This window comes from Mandrillus leucophaeus, unplaced genomic scaffold (genome assembly GCF_000951045.1).
Source record: "Mandrillus leucophaeus isolate KB7577 unplaced genomic scaffold, Mleu.le_1.0 Scaffold31, whole genome shotgun sequence".
Taxonomy (NCBI): domain Eukaryota; kingdom Metazoa; phylum Chordata; class Mammalia; order Primates; family Cercopithecidae; genus Mandrillus; species Mandrillus leucophaeus.
In genome coordinates, this window is record NW_012103254.1 from 968,470 (window position 1) to 986,708 (window position 18,239).

Genomic DNA, 18,239 nt, shown 5'->3' on the forward strand with positions numbered 1-18,239 from the left:
CTTGCAGTAGTTTACAGCTGTGTCATAGACTTCCATTTCCTGCTTGTGTAGGGACTCAAGGTCATGCAGAGGTTAGAAATCAGTTCTCTCTAAAGTCTCAGGTCTCTTTAGGGCATCTGTGCAGCACTATGCATGAACACGGAGCCTAGATTCCCTGGAATTTGATGAAATCGTGTAAACTATGGATACATAATCATCAGGGTCTATTTTTTGGTCATGGTTTTGTTTGCTTTAACTGGTAATGCCACCTCAAATAACCGCAGTATTGTACAATTGCTGCTGGTTACTTTTGACAAATTTCCTGGAGCTAAGCTGCTCCCACACAGGGAGCCCAAAGTCAGGTAAAACGAAGAAATGTGCTAAGAATTAAATATTTCAGCCAGTCCCTAGTCTGGTCAAACTTGAAATGGGGGTTTAGGGAACTCCAAACCTCTGCTCCCCCTTCCATAGCTGTTAGGTTGCTGAATGTTGCAGTTATGCTGTTGTGAGCCTATTGGTTTTCAAGGCTGCAAAAGTGTCAGATAGAGGGGAACGGGATCAGGGTGGGCCAAGACACCACAAGGTTCACTGTTCATACTGAGATTCAGTCATTTTTCTTGAATAAACACTTTTTGGATTTTTTGTAAGTGTTTAACTGATTTTCAGACTTCCAAAATGTTCATTTTTTACTTTTTCTGCCAGTGTTCTCTTTGCTTCTAAAGGAATAGAACGTTTTCAAAAGTCTTTACTCTGCCATTCCAGAAGCTGGTCCCCACACACATACTGTTTTGATTATATGACTGCATAGCTTTTTGTGAGACAAGCAATAGCTCACTGAACCTGTCAATTGTATGTATTATATCACAGTATATGATATCCTGTTATATTTAGTATATATTACATATTTGTATATGTTATAGAAATATTATCTGTAGTATGTATATAGCCATATATGTATATGTTTTGTGCAATAATTATTTTTCACACCACATAAAAGGAAACACATTATCCAGTTACAATTAAAGTCCCTACTACTCAGCACTTTGCTGAAAAAAAAGTGAAAACATGAGTTTGAGATTAGTTCCCTGTTTGATTCTATACCTTCCGCTGAAATGGACCTAGAGGAGGTAAAAGAAAAAAGTGGTTGCTCTTCCATGATGATTAAATTATTCCAGAGGTGGATGGGATGGTTAAACAAACACACAGACACAACACACACACACACCACACACACACACACACACAACACACACACACACAGCTGGTTTGAGCTCATGAGACTGCAGTGGTGGTCAAAATCTAAGTTCACTTGAAGCCCAGAAACCTTGAAATATTGATAAAGGCCTTGGAAGAAACTCAGCACAGTTAAATCATTGTCCAATATGTTTTAATACTTTGGCCTGGGATAAAGAAAGCTGTTTTCTGTCCTGGAAGGAGTGGTGGTTCTAAAATGGGAAATTCATTCTACCCATTGGGACCATTGCATGCTTTCTTTGTTTGCTCTACTCAATTAATTAACTGATTTATTTTTTAACAGAGCTCTACTCAATTAATTAACTGATTTATTTTTTAACAGAGCTCTACTCAATTAATTAACTGATTTATTTTTTAACAGAGCTCTACTCAATTAATTAACATTTATTTATGTTAATAATTAACAATAATAAATTGTGAATATATTTTATAATTGTTGACTTAGTTTCTTTGAATTGGATTAGGAAATATTAAAATAGGATGTTTTCAGTTCCATTAATTAGCAATATTCTATAACAGTAAAAATGTATTTTATTATGTGCTATGAGTCAAGATGAAAATGAGTAGGTTGGTGAAACTAAAATGACAAATTTTTAAAAGCTGTATAAATGCACTGAAAATTCTTGTATAAATAAACAATATTTGAAAAAATCCAACATTTCTAATGCATTTGACTGTCTGCCATTAATTTTCTGAAATGATACCTATATCACATAATTCATGTTCTACATTCTTTTTTATATTACTTATATATGAGCTTAAAAACAGATTAAATAAATAAAAGCAAAAAGTGAAAATTTATGTTTTCCACTTTTTATAAGATATCCATGAAGTCACTTTAGCTTGGTGTATATGTGTTTATGAGATTTGTTTTGCTTTGTTTTGTTTTTGTTTTTCAGGAATTCTGCATTACTTAACAAAAGAGGCCTTGATAGCCTAAAACAATATGAAAAGGTTAAAAAAAAAAAAAAGAATTGTGTTTGCAGCTCATATACTGAATATTTTTATTTAGTAATCCAGACTTGCTGAAAATTTTCCAAAAGATAGAGGGAAAGAGTGGTTGAAAGGAAAAAACAAGTAACTTAAAATAAAAGTAGTTTTCCCACAAAATGAAAGCCATCTTATACCCCATGTAATGATATTCTCCCTCCAGCAAAGCTTTATTTTAATCTGATAAAATATGCCAATTTAATCAGTAGTCAAATATGTTTGTCACTTTTTGCTAATAGAAATAATCTTAACCTGGTTTCTATAGAAAACTGAGATCACAAAGACGTATGTTGTTGTGGCTAATTTCTTATTAGCAAGTGTGAAACTCAAGACTAAGTTTTCCTCTTAACCATTACTTCTTCCCCACCGAAAACCCCCATCCCCACCCTTGCCCCTCCCGGGTTCTACGTAAGTTACTTATTCAAGCCATCTCTTTTCCCAGGCAAGGGGAAGTAAGATCAGTATAGTTGCCCTTATTTTATACAAGCAGAAAGAAGAGCTCGAGGTCCCGTGCGTGTTGCTGGTTACCGGTAGATGTGCAGACTCACCGTCTGCAGTCTCTGGTGGTCCAGGTTATCTTTATTCAACTTCATAGCGGGTCCGAAGTGGATATACATGAAAGAATGAGATAAAGTATGGTTACCAGCTCCCCGGGAAAAGGCTTGAGCAGGATTTGGAGATAGAGCCAGGAAATAAACCTGGGTCTCTCCTGCTCTGCCTGGTGCAACTTCAGGAAGGCATTCAATAATTTCATATCCACTCCATGGAGCATGATGAAGTGGGTACAGGCTTTTCTTTTCTTTCTTTCTTTTTTTTTTTTTCTTTCTTTCTTTTTTTTTTTTTTTTTTTTTGACAGAGTCTCACTCTGTCGCCCAGGCTGGAGTGCAGTGGCGCGATCTCGGCTCACTGCAACCTCCGCCTCCTGGGTTCACGCCTTTCTCCTGCCTTAGCTTCCCGAGTAGCTAGGACTACAGGCGCCCGCCACCATGTCCGGCTAATTTTTTAAAATATTTTTAGTAGAGACAGGATTTCACCGAGTTAGCCAGGGTTGTCTCGATCTCCTGACCTCGTTATCCGCCCGCCTCGGCCTCCCAAAGGGCTGGGATTACAGGCGTGAGCCACCGCGCCCAGCGGTACAGGCTTTTCAACTGCCAGGCGAGCTCTCCTTCCCTTAGGAAAGTGCCTCTGGACACAGGCTGCCCCAGCTGTGGCCTGGCCAGTCCGGAAACCTCGGACGCAGCTGCTGCCTGCCTTTTCCACATAGGGAACAGGTTGTCATTACTCTTAATTCACGTGCTTGTTCTAGAGATTGGAAAGAAAATATATATCCCTGATATATATTTTGATATAATTATCAAATTAATAATTATTGTAATGGTAAAAATCCACAAGTTATATTCTTCAGAAAATCAAGACAATGAAATGTATGTTCAGTAAATGTGCTTAGAATTCAGAAGAAAAGTATAGAAACTAGTTATGGTTAGAGAAAAATTAAGAGACAGAGAGAAAAATGTAAAATAAAATTCAATCTATATAAAATTGCAACTTCATGAAAAAGAACTGATAAAATATTGAATAAAAATACTTTTTTCATCTGTAAGAAGAATTAAAAGTTTCTAAATCATCAAACAAAATTAATAAATCATCATCCGTATATCCTTTTTTTGGCAAATTATAAGGATTTTTTTAAAAAAAATTCATAAAGCAACATATGAGTGATTCTTCTGGTTGTACATGTAGCTTCCTTCAACTACTATTGAAAATGCAAGTTGTAGCGAAGCTACCAAATACTAAACATTCCATCTGAAGAAAATATAATGCAAAAAATGGGGAAAAATTTATTCTTCCAAGTGAGTAAATGAAAATGAATTGAGGAAGAATAAAGCAATTCAAGGTTTCAACTAATGATACTGAAGATTCATGAAAAGATGATGATAAAAAAGATGTGATTAACCACAGATATTCACAGACTGTTTTTAAGTAGATAGTTACAATTTTCCAAAGCAGCAACTAATCTTCACGGAACCAGCAACAGGGTAGTAAAATTATTGACTACATCCCATTACCTAATACAATAAGTGAATCCTCTTAAGTGCTTGGCATTATTAAGAATATTGGTTAAAGACCAGAAAGCAGGCATGAGTTTCCTTTTACCCAGAAAGTTAACATCTTCTGTTCAGTTTCTGTGTCCTCTCTAAGGACCTACTCTTTGATGGCAGGGCATTCCCTTTAAGAGACAGGTTTTCTCTGACAAACCACTATAGTATGCTTTTTTCTATGATTTCAAGAGGCTATAAATATCATAATATGATGATTAAAGAGTGTACATTTAATTAGAAGATGAGTGATCTTCTTATACAGATCCTGAAATACAAATCCAAATAAATTTCATATGGTGTCTTAGTCGATTCTGGATGTTCTAAGAAATTTCCACAGACTGGGCAGCTTAGACACAACATAAATTTATTTCTCACGGTTCTGGAAGCTAGAAGTCTGAGATCAGGGTGTCAGTATGGTCAAGTATTAGGAAGGGCTTTCTTATATGTGCAGACCACAGACTGCATTTCATGTGCAAACTGCATTGTATGCTCACATGGCAGAAAGCAAAAGAAGCAAGCTCTCTCCCAACCCTTACAAGAGCACTAATTTCATTCTCATTAGCCTAATCTTAATTACCTCCAACAATGTCACTTCCTAATATCATCACATTGGAGACAGCATTTCAGCATGAATTTTATGGAGACATTCACTCCATAACAAATGGACAAGTGTAGGGAGCATCATATTACTAAAATAATCCAGAAGACAATTGAAACTCTGAGATGCACAATAAAAGCAGACGTAATGAGAGATTTGATTAAATATCAAAAAAACAACAGTAAAGATAAATATCTAAATGGAGAAGTAACATTTGCAATGTAAAATAATAAATACAGGGTGGAGGAATTTTTTAAAACTAACAGAATGAATCTTACAGTGGACAAATGCTAGGAACAAGCAGTTCAAACAGGTAAATAAAAGTCAATAAATATACTAAAATGTTCTAAGCATGTAGCATTCAACAAAGCAAGATAAAAACTAAAAACGTATGTTTTTCTGTTATTTAAACATTTAATTTATGTTCATTTATATATATACACATATATAAAATTTGTGAAATGTAAGGTATTCAAGTAGGTATAAATGTAACAATTAAAATGAAAAAGAAAAATTTTCCTTTATCTTATCTAATGTCATTATGGTCTCTCCCTAAAGGCAGTTTCTGTTAACATTCTGCTATGCACATTTTAATAAGTACACTTTAAATGAACAGTAGGCTCTTACTCTTTTTATGGTTTTGGATCTTGCTTTTCATTTGATAAGAATATTGAGAGACATTTCCCCACTCTATGTGTGTATTTCTGAATTTACAACTTTTTCCAAATACCATCGTGTGTTATATATTCTAAATTCTTCATTATGTATTCACCATTCCTATAGAGATATTGATTTGTCCTCACTTGATTGCTATGCAAAAAATTTTGGGGGAGACAACCTTATTGATTCAATTTGGTTCAGTAGATATGTGTAGTTTTAGCACTCACCCTGTCTCCTGGGACAACCTTGCTCCGTTTCCCAAACTTCAATTCAGAAATCACAGAGTTCGTCATTTATTTTTAGAACTTTGTATTATTTTATGAGTATTGTTCATGATATGAATGCAAATGAAGTAACCAGTAAAAATTAAGTATTGTTGCTTTTGATCCCATAATTCTGCTTAATTTAGTCATATTTCCTTATTCTAATAAAACATAATTCTATAAAGCAACAAAATATTTTCTTTTTTATTAAAGATATATGTTTTTCACTTTGTTTTACTTTTGTTATGAGCACTGAGTTGCTAAGAACAGGACAGAAGTAACAACTTTATTTCACCATATTTAACTGAAAATCAGTCTATTTGTAGTGGTATTTGTTCTTATTTACATTGTGTAACATAAAATTTAGAACATCATATATCAAAATTATTAGGATATTGATATTACATCTCTGCTCTTTATTGAAATTACATCTGGTAAACTATTATTTTGATATAACATTATATCAAGAATATTTTCCATTTTGCTGAATATTTTTAAAGCAAGTTGTTTAATAACTACAAACACAATTCATCTTATGCAAGTATGTTACTTAAACCACACAGTTATTGCTTGATATTAAATGTTTTTTAATTGTCAGATAAAAGTGTATGTATTTACTGTGTACATAATGAGCTCTGAAATATACATACATTGCAAAATGATTAGATCTAGATGAGTAACACATGCATTACCTCACATAGTTATTTTCTGGTAAGAACACATAATATTCACTGTTTTAGCATTACCAGGAATACAGTATATTAATAACTATAGTCATTTATTTTATGAGATCAACATTTTTAAATTTCACATATGAGATCTCACCTATGAAGCATTTCTCTTTCTTTGTCTGGCTTATTTCACTTTATATAATGTTCTCCAGGTTTGTTCATACTGTAAATGAGATAATTTCCTGCTTTTCCTTGGTTGAATAGTATGTAATATGATTTAATTGTGTATATGACGCACATTTTTTTTGTCCATTCATCTATTGATACATACTTAGGTTTAGGCCATAGCTTTGCTGTTGTAAATAAGGCTGCAATGAACATGAGTGTGCAAATATTTCTTCTACATAATGCTTTTATTTCCTTTGATGTATATCCAGCAGTGGGATTGCAGGATTTAGTGATTGTTCTTTCTATGATTTTCTGAGGAACCCTCATATTGTTTTCTATAATGGATGTATTAATCTCCATATCCATCTACAGTGTGCACTATTTTCCTTTTCTCCACATTCTTACCAAAATTTATCTTTTGTGTTTTTCATAACAGCCACTCTAACAGGTGCGTGGTGATGTTTCATTTTGAATTTAATTTGCATTTATTTGATGATTAATGATACCTGTTGACCTTTGTATATTTTCTTTTAAGAAATGTCTATTCAATCCCTATGGCCATTTTTTAATGGCTTATTTCTTTTCTTGATATTGAGTTGTTTGTGTCCTTTATATGTTTTGAATATTGGTCCCATATCAGATATATGGTTTTCAAGTGTGTTATCTCATTCTGTAGGATGTCTCTTTACACTGTTGATTATATTTTTTGCTGTTCAGAAGCTTTTTAGTTGATTAAAAAAAAAAGGCAAAGCTGTGCAGACACATTTAATTTAGAAAGGAGACAAAGAAGTCCCTTATATAATGATAAAGGGGTTTCAGCAAAACAATATAACAACTGTAAATACTTGTGCATCCAACATTGGAATACCTAAATATATACAACAAGTATTAATAGATCTGAAGGCAGAGATAAAGTGCAATACGATAATAGTAGGAGACTACAACACCCCACTATCTGTAATGGACAGATCAGTCATACAGAAAACCAATAAGAAAACATTAGATTTAAACTACAGACTAAATCAAACTAACCTAGCAGGCAACTATAGAATATTCCATCGAAAAGCAGAAAAATACACATTCCTTTCAATTGCACATGAAACATTCTCCAGGACAGATTATATTTGAAGCCACAAAAGAAATCATACAAAATTTAAAAAGGTTGAACTTATATCAAGTTTCTTTTCTGATTATAATGTTCTGACCATAATGGTATGAAACCAGAAATCAGTAACAGGAGAAACATGGAAATTAAACAACATGCTCTTAAATACCCAATGGATAAACAAAAAATGAAATAGTCTATTCAGGCTCTCAATTAAGGGACTTGAGGCCCACCCTCATTCGCGAGGGCAGTGTGCTTTACTCAGTCCACAGAATTCAGTGTTAATATCATCTAGAAGCATCCTCGTAGATATGTGCAGAATCATGGTTGGTCAAATGCCAGGGTACTCCATGACCAAGTCAAGTTGACACATAAATTTAACCATCACATCTACTATGAAATCCATTCCTATGACACCGCCATACTGTAGAGCATAGCAACTGTGGTGATGCCTCATTTGTGCCTACAACAAACCATATTGATGCTCTGTCAGTCTGGTCACCTCTGGAATGTAAGTGGGAATCCATGCTGTTGGTCTCCTTCTCTGCTACCGGGTCTTTCTGTTCTCTAAATCATATGTGTCTTATACTTTCAGGATGCTAGCCATTTGAATAGATCAACATGTTTTCCTCAATGAAATGGATTCATGTACTACTCTGTGCAATATATACTTAGGTCACATCCCTTTGGTTTACATTATGACAAAGGAGTTGACACAGCCTGAGGTGAAATTTTATAAAGGTTTATTGTATATTTTAATGAAATAAAGTTATTTGTGATACATTTCTCTCATTGACAGAAAAGAATGCACATGCCATATCAATGTCCACACCAGGAACCTGGAGCTGTTATCTGCTCTAACGAAGTTACCATCCCTGTCATGGCAGGTGTAATAAGGGAAACTAACTACTGAATTGAGCTTGTAATGACATATAATCATCTTTCAAGATCCATCTGGTTTCTGCAAAGAAAACACTAGGTGACCTAAATGAAGATGAGATAAAGACCACCATCCCTGCATCTTTTGGAGACATAAGGCTGGCACAAATCTGCTAATCTCTGCCATAAACACAGGACCAATTTTTTCAGTAATTTGGTCATGGAAGGAGAAATTTCAGGGGCTTACACTTAGCTTTCCCCATGCATATATACAATGGAACACTCTTTAGCCATAAAACAATGAAATTCTGTCATTTGTGGCAACGTGGATGAACCTGGATGCTGATCTCTGCTGATTATCTACTGTACTATTTCCTTTGCAGAAACCAGATGAACCTGATGTTAATATCTGCTGTTTTTATCAGGCCACTGCACTTCAGTCTGGGCAACAGAGCGAGACTCCGTCTCGAAAAAAAAAAAAATCTGCTATTTTTGTATTTATTTTTGAGAATTCCCATAACAAAGTGTTACCTAACCACAAAACAGAGAAGCAGCAATGAGTTTAATATTTATTTACTTAAAATATACAATATGTATTTATTTTGTTTACTTAAAATATACAATAAACCTTTATAAAATTTGACCTCACATAATAGAGAGCTTTATACTTACTACACACAGACACACACACACAGCGTTTATCTTGTAGAGATGTGGGGAAGAGATTGAAATAATCAGCTTTGAAAGTGATAGAATACACTGTTATTAATTTGGACATATATTTATCCAGAAATAAGGAGATGATTACAACTTTCTTTGATTTCTGTACTCCCATTCCCTGATACACTATTATGTGCTGATTTTTTTTTTACAGGATGATAATAGAATAATGAGAAAAATAAAGATCATTTTAAAATGAGATATGAAAACTAAAGGATGAGGCATTCCTTGGTATGGTGACAAAGAAAGCCCTCATAACTTGCAGCAGGAGTGCATAGAAAGCCAAGCATGAAACACAATATTTATTGGACTGTATGATTAACTTCAGAGGAGGTTAAGCCCTCAAGGAAGACAGATTTGTTATGCCAAAGAGAGAGCTTCATCGGGAAAATCTGAGATTCTACAACAGGATTTAGGTATGCGGGTGACTGTCCTTGGAGTATTGATTGCTCTGTCTCTTCTGAAACATCTAAGCTTGCAGATACATCTCATTTCTCACTATTAAGAGTGATCAGCCCCATAATCCTGAAAGGCAATATACTCAAAATCTGCCTTCACGTCTTTTTTGGACCACCTGACTTTTACCTATATTTAAGTAAGAAAATTAACCAGCTGAAGATGCACTGGGCTTGATAAAGAAAGAAAGAACTGTAATTTAAAGACGCTACAAACTTAGCTGACAAGTATTGCCAGCAGCCTGGGAAGTGTGAGTGGCACAAGATTAGAAGATTGTTCATGAAAGGGACTGAAATATAAAGTTTGAAAAGAAAGAGTTTATTTATCTGAGAATATTCTCTGGAGATGAAGGATTTCTCATGATGGAAAGAACCTCAAGAGAGCCTGCAAAGTACCTAATAAGTTGGCTCTCAGTGCCTTGGTATCCACAATGGCCAAGCTGAGCAAAATTGAAATGCTTAGAATTGCCGTTTCTGATGATGGATAAAGAGAATAAAAAGTTCAGGGTAGTGGATTTGCTAGTATGGATAAAATATGTATAGCCTGAAGATGAGGAAGATGATAATGTTATTTGGGAAGGCCAAGAGGACACACAATTTATCAAGGCCACAAGAATGCCCCAGTGAGAAACGTAGCAGCATCACTAAAAAGTTCAGTAATGGCTCTACCTTGCAGTTCAAGGATGGAGGTAGGAAACACTGTTAGAAAATTTGTCTTGCTGGAAACAACGAGTTATGAATGGACTTTGAAATAAGCGAGTCTAGGTGGTGGCACTTAACTGATAGTACCCAGGTTGTGTAATCACTAGCAAAGTTGAAGTAGCAGCCCTAGGAACCAAATACGTGGGGACTTATAATGATTGTTAACAGAACGTGACCTCCCTGGAGACAAAATAGATTGGTGGAAGACAAATACACTATTCAGCTTAAGCCAGTGGAAGAAGTCAAGGTTTGTTTATTAGTCCGTTTTCACAAAGCTAATAAAGACATACCTGAGACTGGCATGTCTCAGGGCAACTTACAAAAAAACAACTTATGAAAAAAAGAACAACTTTACAAAAGAAATAAGTTTATTGGACTTACAGTTCCACATGGTTTGAGAGGCCTCACAATCATGATGGAAGGTGAAAGGCAAGGAGGAACAAGTCACATCTTACACGGATAGTGGCAGGAAACGACAGAGAGAGAGAAAGAGAGAGAGAGAGAGAGTGTTTGTGGAGGGGAACTCCCATTTTTAAAACCATCAGATCTCATGAGACTTATTCACTATCATAAGAACACCATGGGAAAGATCCGCCCCCATGATTCAACCATCTCCCACTGGGTTTCTCTCACACCACGTGGGAATTATGGAAGCTACAAGACGAGATTTGGGTGGGGACACAGAACCAAACGATATCAGTTTGGTAACAGGGAATCTGAGGGAGGCCATCTTAAGAAAAATTTCCTTTTACCTTGGACAGGGAATCTGAGGGAGGCCATCTTAAGAAAAATTTCCTTTTACCTTGGATAGTTTTCAGACCTGAGACATTGAGCAGACCTCACCCATTAAACCCAGTTGACTTCTTTCTGAAGTTCAATGATTCTCCAAGACGATAGCATGTATACATAGAAATTATTTCTTAAGCATTTACCAAAGGGAACTAAGACCATATACTCAGTTAATTGGATATTGAGAAATGAGAGCTACTCACATTTTCTAATACAGGGTAGAGGGTCTAATAGACATTAAAATATGGATACTTTGAGACATTACCATAACTTTCTTATTTGTTGGGAACATATGGGAACCAGGTGAAAAACAGTTTATATGGACTATATTGATGAACCCTAAACCCTGAATATTTAATTGGCATTGACATACTTGAAAGCTAATACAACCTCAAAATTGGGCTCTTGGTAGAAAATAACTAATATGATAGGGAAAGCTAAGTGAAACCCCTGAAATTTCTCCTTCCATGACCAAATTACTGAAAAACATTAGTCCTGTGTGTATGGCAGGGATTAGCAGATTTATGCCAGCCTTATACATCTCTAAGAGATGTAGGGATGGTGGACCTCATCTCACCTTCATTTAGATTATCTACTATTTTCTTTGCAGAAACCACATGGATCTTGAAAGATGATTATATGTCATTACAAGCTCAATTCAGTAGTTAGCTTCCCTTATTACACCTGCCATGACAGGGATGGTAACTTTGTTAGAGCAGATAACAACTCCAGGTTCCTGGTGTGGGCATTGATAATGGCATATGCATTCTTTTCTGTTTCAATGAGAGAAATGTATCCAAAGAATTTTATTTAATTAAAACATACAATAAGCCTTTATAAAATTTGACCTCAGGTTATGTTAACTCCTCTCTCCTCTGCCATAATGTAAGCCAAAGGGATGTGAACTATCAATATATTGCACAGAGCAGTACATGAATCCATTTCATTGAGGATAGCATGTTGATCTATTCAAATGGCTAGCATCCTGAAAGTATAAGACACATGTGATTTAGAGAACAGAATGACCCAGTAGCAGGGATGGAGACCAATAGCATGGATTCCCACTTACCTTCCAGAGGTGACCAGACTGACAGAGCATCAATATGGCCTGTTGTAGGCACAAATGAGGCATCACCACAGTTGCTATACTCTACAGTATGACGGTGTCATAGGAATGGATTTCATAGTAGATGTGATGGTTAAATTTATGTGTCAACTTGACTTGGTCATGGAGTACCCTGGCATTTGACCAACCATGATTCTGCATGTATCTGTGAGGATGCTTCTAGATGACATTAACATTGAATTCTGTAGACTTAGTAAAGCACACTGCCCTCGCAAATGGGGGTGGACCTCAATTCCTTTAACTGAAAGCCTGAATAGAACCAAAAAAAAAAAAAAAAGAGAGAGAGAACTCTCTTCCGGTCTGAGTGCTTGAGCTGGAACATCATTCTTTTCCTGACTTCAGAAGAACTGAAACATCCACTCTTCTTGAATCTCTAAACTGCTCATTTTTGGACCGGAACTTTTTTTTTTTTTTTTTTTTTTTTTTAGTTTTTAGTTTTTTGAGACAGAATCTTGCTCTTTTGCCCAATCTGGAGTGCATTGTTATAACCGTGGTTCACTTGCAGCCTCAGCCTCCCGAGTTGCTGGGACTACAGGCACACACCACCATGCATGAGCCACTGTGCCTGGCCTGCACTGGAAATTACCCCATTGACTTTCCTGATTCCTAACCTTCACACTTTGTTAGAGCAGATAACAACTCCAGGTTCCTGGTGTGGACATTGATATGGAATGTGCATCCTTTTCAGATTTATACTGGGACTACACCATAGCTTTCTTAGGTCTCCAGCTTGCTGACAGGAAATCTTGGGGCTTGTCAGCCTCAATAACTATGTGAGCCAATAGTGTGTGTGTGTATGTGTGTGTGTGTCTGTGTGTGTGTGTGAATGACATAAATCTGATGCAGGAAGGCTCAGAGTTTCTAACTCTGCATTGTCTTGCATACTACAGGCCTTGTCTTTCAAAGCGATTACTCAGTTGCAATGTTATATATATATGTTTTGATATCGTTTTCTGAGACCTGCTTATTCTGGATTTATTTACTCCCAGTACTTCAACAATCTTTCCTAGGATTCCCAGTGTTACTGTCTTCTCAGTTTGGCTTATATTGCCAAATGTTTTCTTTTATGGTAGGTCTTCGTCTTTCTGAAAAACTGTGTTATGCTACTTTCACTGATGCCTTGGAATTTAGGCTCAGATGGTTTCATCTTCTCATCATCCTACTGTGTTTCCTTTAGTCTTGTCTTACAAATTTCTGGAGCCTGCACATTTTCTTACAGTATTGCACTTAGTTCGTACACTATTGTTCTACATCCTTTTGAGAACAACTTTTTATTTGTTACTCTTGAATTCCATAACCTCTGTGCGTCTTCACTGTTTCTCTTTTTCTTTTCACCTACTCTTGGACAATAGCTAGTCCAGCATGCATTTTAAGCCATGAAGGGCATTGGCCATGCCACTCACCTTCAGGAGTTCCCCAAGTATTCAAGAAAGTCCTATGTGGCTTCAGGGAATATGTCGCTTGTTCATAAATTATTTATTGTTCTATTTTTTTGGTCAGTCTGGTATTCATTCTAGAATTTAGAGAAATTTCAAGACATTACTACAGCCATGACTCCATTGTTATTGGGTCAAAATGAATGTTTGATCTTCATTTATGATATTAAACTTATATATTCATTCTAGAAAATCCACTAAATTTGATGTGTTTACGTAGATTATAGATAAATCAATGCATGTATCACATTTAAGAAATTACATATTGATTTTTTTGTTCTGCATTCTGTATTATATAATATGAATCATTAATTGTATACTATATTTCACATATAACAGATTAAATAATATATATCTGATTAGTAAATTTCTGTAGATTTTTTATACAATCTTATTTTGACCTTATAACAAAATATACTTACTTTATGCAACTTTCTCTGTTTGATCATAAGCTGTTTGAGAAATAAAATTATATCTTATTAATGTTTGTGACACCAGTAACTAAAAATAATACCTAATATATATTAATAATTAAAAGTTGTTACATATCAAACTTAAAATACGTCCCTCCTTAAACATCAGTATTTTCAACAATCAACCTAAACACCAGAACATATCATCAAAATTAAGCAATTATGAAGCTGAGAAAAATAGTAGTTAAAAATCGTAGGCAACACGACCCAAATCATATTGTAGAAAAATATACGTTCAAGTTTCATATATAAATATTCTCAGTTGAATTACCTTTTGTGTGTGTGTGTGTGTGTATATATATATATATAATGTCTTAATCATTCCTGAACATAAAATGTTTCCTGAAGAATTTCTGAAATAGCATGTGAGATAAAAATGTCTAAAGTTGTATAATTTTTTATACAGCTATTTATTTGGTAAGATACAGTAGCATAACAATCTTGACACTTATAATTCTCCTCCAAATTTTACTTTAAAATATACCTTTTAACAAGTAATGGAAAATAAATATTTGATTTAGATATTGATTTATTATTTCCTATCCTGGACATCGTTCTACACATAATGAAACAAAACATTAACAAAAACTTCCTTAATGAATTGAATTTTTGGGGAAGATGATATTTGGGAAGGGGAAGAAAAAAAGGCCTGCATTGTATACATTTTTTACTTTCTTCTTACTTATTACTAATATTCTGTTTTGGCTCTTGAAGTAGAAATAAATTAGTCCCTTAAATCTTACCATTGATACTTTCAGAAAACAAATTTATTGAGGACATTTTTACCTTATATTACTGTTTGAATGTGTTCCTTCATATTTGTGAAAGGGTATATCAGATTTGACTTTCCAGGTCTATAGTCCCTCACTATCCTGTAAGTATGTTTTCTCCATACCACACCATATTATTCTAATGCAGAATTTTTGAAAGAAACAGTTATAACTAGGACTATCTTGAAATATTTTGCAATTTTAAATCAAATAACTCTGAAGTTTATATATAAAAAAAAAATTCTGCAGACAAGTCTTTTCCATTCTTGGAGGACAAACCTTGCACATTTTCAAAAATTTCTTGGACTTTCACTGTCCATTTCATCCAAGCAATCAATTTATCTTTCTCTGTGGAGTCTGCAAGCAGGACTCTATTGCCAATTGACTGGTGGCAGGGATTTCCCTGACTAAGCTGCCCTTTTTGCTCCTTTTCTAGTCCTGTCACTAGAGAGAAATGACTTTGTGCCATCAAAAGAAAACACCTTCTGACACATAGTGCTATCTATGTTAAAAGAGAACAATGCACATGCATCTAATACTATATATATACTTTTAAAGATCTGCATCTATACCTAAATTTTCCAATGTATATGAATTTTGTCCTTCTGTATAGTAGCCCTAATTACTTTTATGCATCAATTTATCCTAAATTTGGCATAAGATATTTAATATAGACATGATTTATTTAATTTGCAAAGATGTTCTTTGCAAAAACTCTATTCAACTTCCTTTTCCTTAATAGAGATTTTGCTTTGCATGGTGGCACAAATCATTCTAATATGCCTAAAAGAGTCTGAAAATGAATATAACTTACTGGGGCTGAAATAATGGCCATTGGCTTCTATATGTAAAGATTGATGAGTGAAGATCATCGTTGGTACTCTGCTGTATGTTTTTTTGAAACTGTTTTTACGGAATACTTTATTTTCCCATCTCTTTACCTCATGCCTAGATGTCTAAGCAAATTAAACATTACCCTAATTTGAATAGAATGTAGAAATGTTCCTTCCTTAGCGTAAACCCAAGGTGCTGGGGGTTCTCTCCTGGTGTATTTCTATTTCAAAAATCATTACAAATGGACAATTAAATATACTGCTACCTAGGACATTAAGAATAGTAATTTATAATGAGATATTTGCTAAGCAAAATTATCTTAATTATCCAAACAATTCTACCCAGAAAATCTATTAGTAAGGAGAGTCTTAGTAATAGAAATAAGTCAGAAGTTCTTGATATTCAGCATTGTTGTTGAGTTAGTATTTTAGTACAGTTTTGTGGTATGGAATTTAAATTAATGTCTTACTTTTTTTCCTTCCTAGTATACAAGGGAGAATATTTTATATGTCTTTAAAGATTACAACCCTTGCATCAGATTAATTCTCATCGATTTTCATTACTAAAATTAAAACTCCTAGCTTTTTCTCATTACTTAAGGGAATTATTTCAATGCTTCTTAAATATAGAAAGACCATTTATATTGTATTTGTTGGATATTTTGGTCCTTTTTTCTGTACCTATCACTGTCAAAATACAAATAGCAGATCATGATAGTATAATAATTCACATATCTTTCAGTTTTATATTATTTGTTTTGCTTTGTTGTGTTTTAAGAGACCATAAGATTCTTTGAGACTAGTATTTTTTGTCATTAAAACATGGTCATTACCAAAAAAAAAAAAAAAAAACAAACAAAAAAAACCTTTATATTATAAATGCCTTTGAAAATAATGAACAACTTGCCAAAGTTTGTATTTATATGTTCAGTGTAATCAACCACTGTCTTAAAACAATATCGTTATTGACCAGCTAAGACATATGCTAAAATGCCTTTGCAACATTCCTTATTTATTATTCCTCCTGGAAATCATTTAGGTAGTAATCATTTTGTGTATATGACTTTTAGGAATATAACTTTTATTTTTCTAAAAAATGATGGAATAACAAAAATTATCTAGGTTCTATAATGGTAAATAGGTTAGTTTTACAAGAAAAAATTATCTATGCAGAATACCTGTAGACCCAAGAATATATTTTTATGTGTGTGGGTGTGTGTGTATGTGTGTGTGTGTATAAAGTCTGTCAATTTCTCATCATTTTATCCACAGAATGCACTGTACATTGCACATGTGTTTATATTAAGTGGAGCTACTTTGGGGGGAAATTAAGAAAAAGCCCATTAATCCAGTTTAAATGTTAGCAATGCCCTCATGGGACATCTTTATTGCACTAAACCTGAATGCCTAGTGCCACTGTGTAAACTTATATGTCCTTGATCAATATTTCCTATTTAATCTTTTATACTTGCTTAAAAACATTAAACGTGGCTACACATAATACAGGTAAAATACCATTACTCCAGGAATATCTTAGAGCAATATATGACAGTGACCACGTGTTCTTGGGTTAGTCTGCTTGGGTTTAGATTGTGCTTTAACTTATTACTACCTATGCCATCTTGATAAAGTTATATGACTTCTTAAAATAGCAGCTACCTTTTCTATAAAAGGGGGTAAACCTAATATTTCTAGATTTTTGCAAAGATTAATATGATAAAGTACACAGATCATTATATCAATTCTAGATACTTAGAAAACAGGTAATAAGTGGTAGTCAATTTGAGAGCTAGTCTAAGGCATTAGCTATGCTTTCTCTTCCAGGATCAAGATAATCACCAAATGGCACTCAAAGTCTTGAAAATGTTATTTTTTGAGCTGAAAAAAAAAAGTTGAGACTTCCTGATATGATGGCATCAGAATCTCCCATTTAACCATCTTGGCATCATTTCTTTGGCACAGAAAAGTTGATTCTTTCCTATCATGAAGCTAACATACCTTGTTTGCCTTTTGAAAATGCATGCTGCTATTAAACATCAAAAACTGTGTCACATGGAAATGCCTTCCTGGCAGGGTGTGCTGTTGACGTTGAATCATCTGTTTGTGCTATCATTAAGTACAAAAGCTTTGAAGTAAGACCTAAAGCCAAAATTCTCACAGATGTTGCATGGAAATAAACTTCAAAAAGGATGCACAGTGTTCATTCATAGACAGGTAAACATCTGTGAGAGAGAGAGAGACAGAGCAACTCACTTAAAGGCTTTGCTTT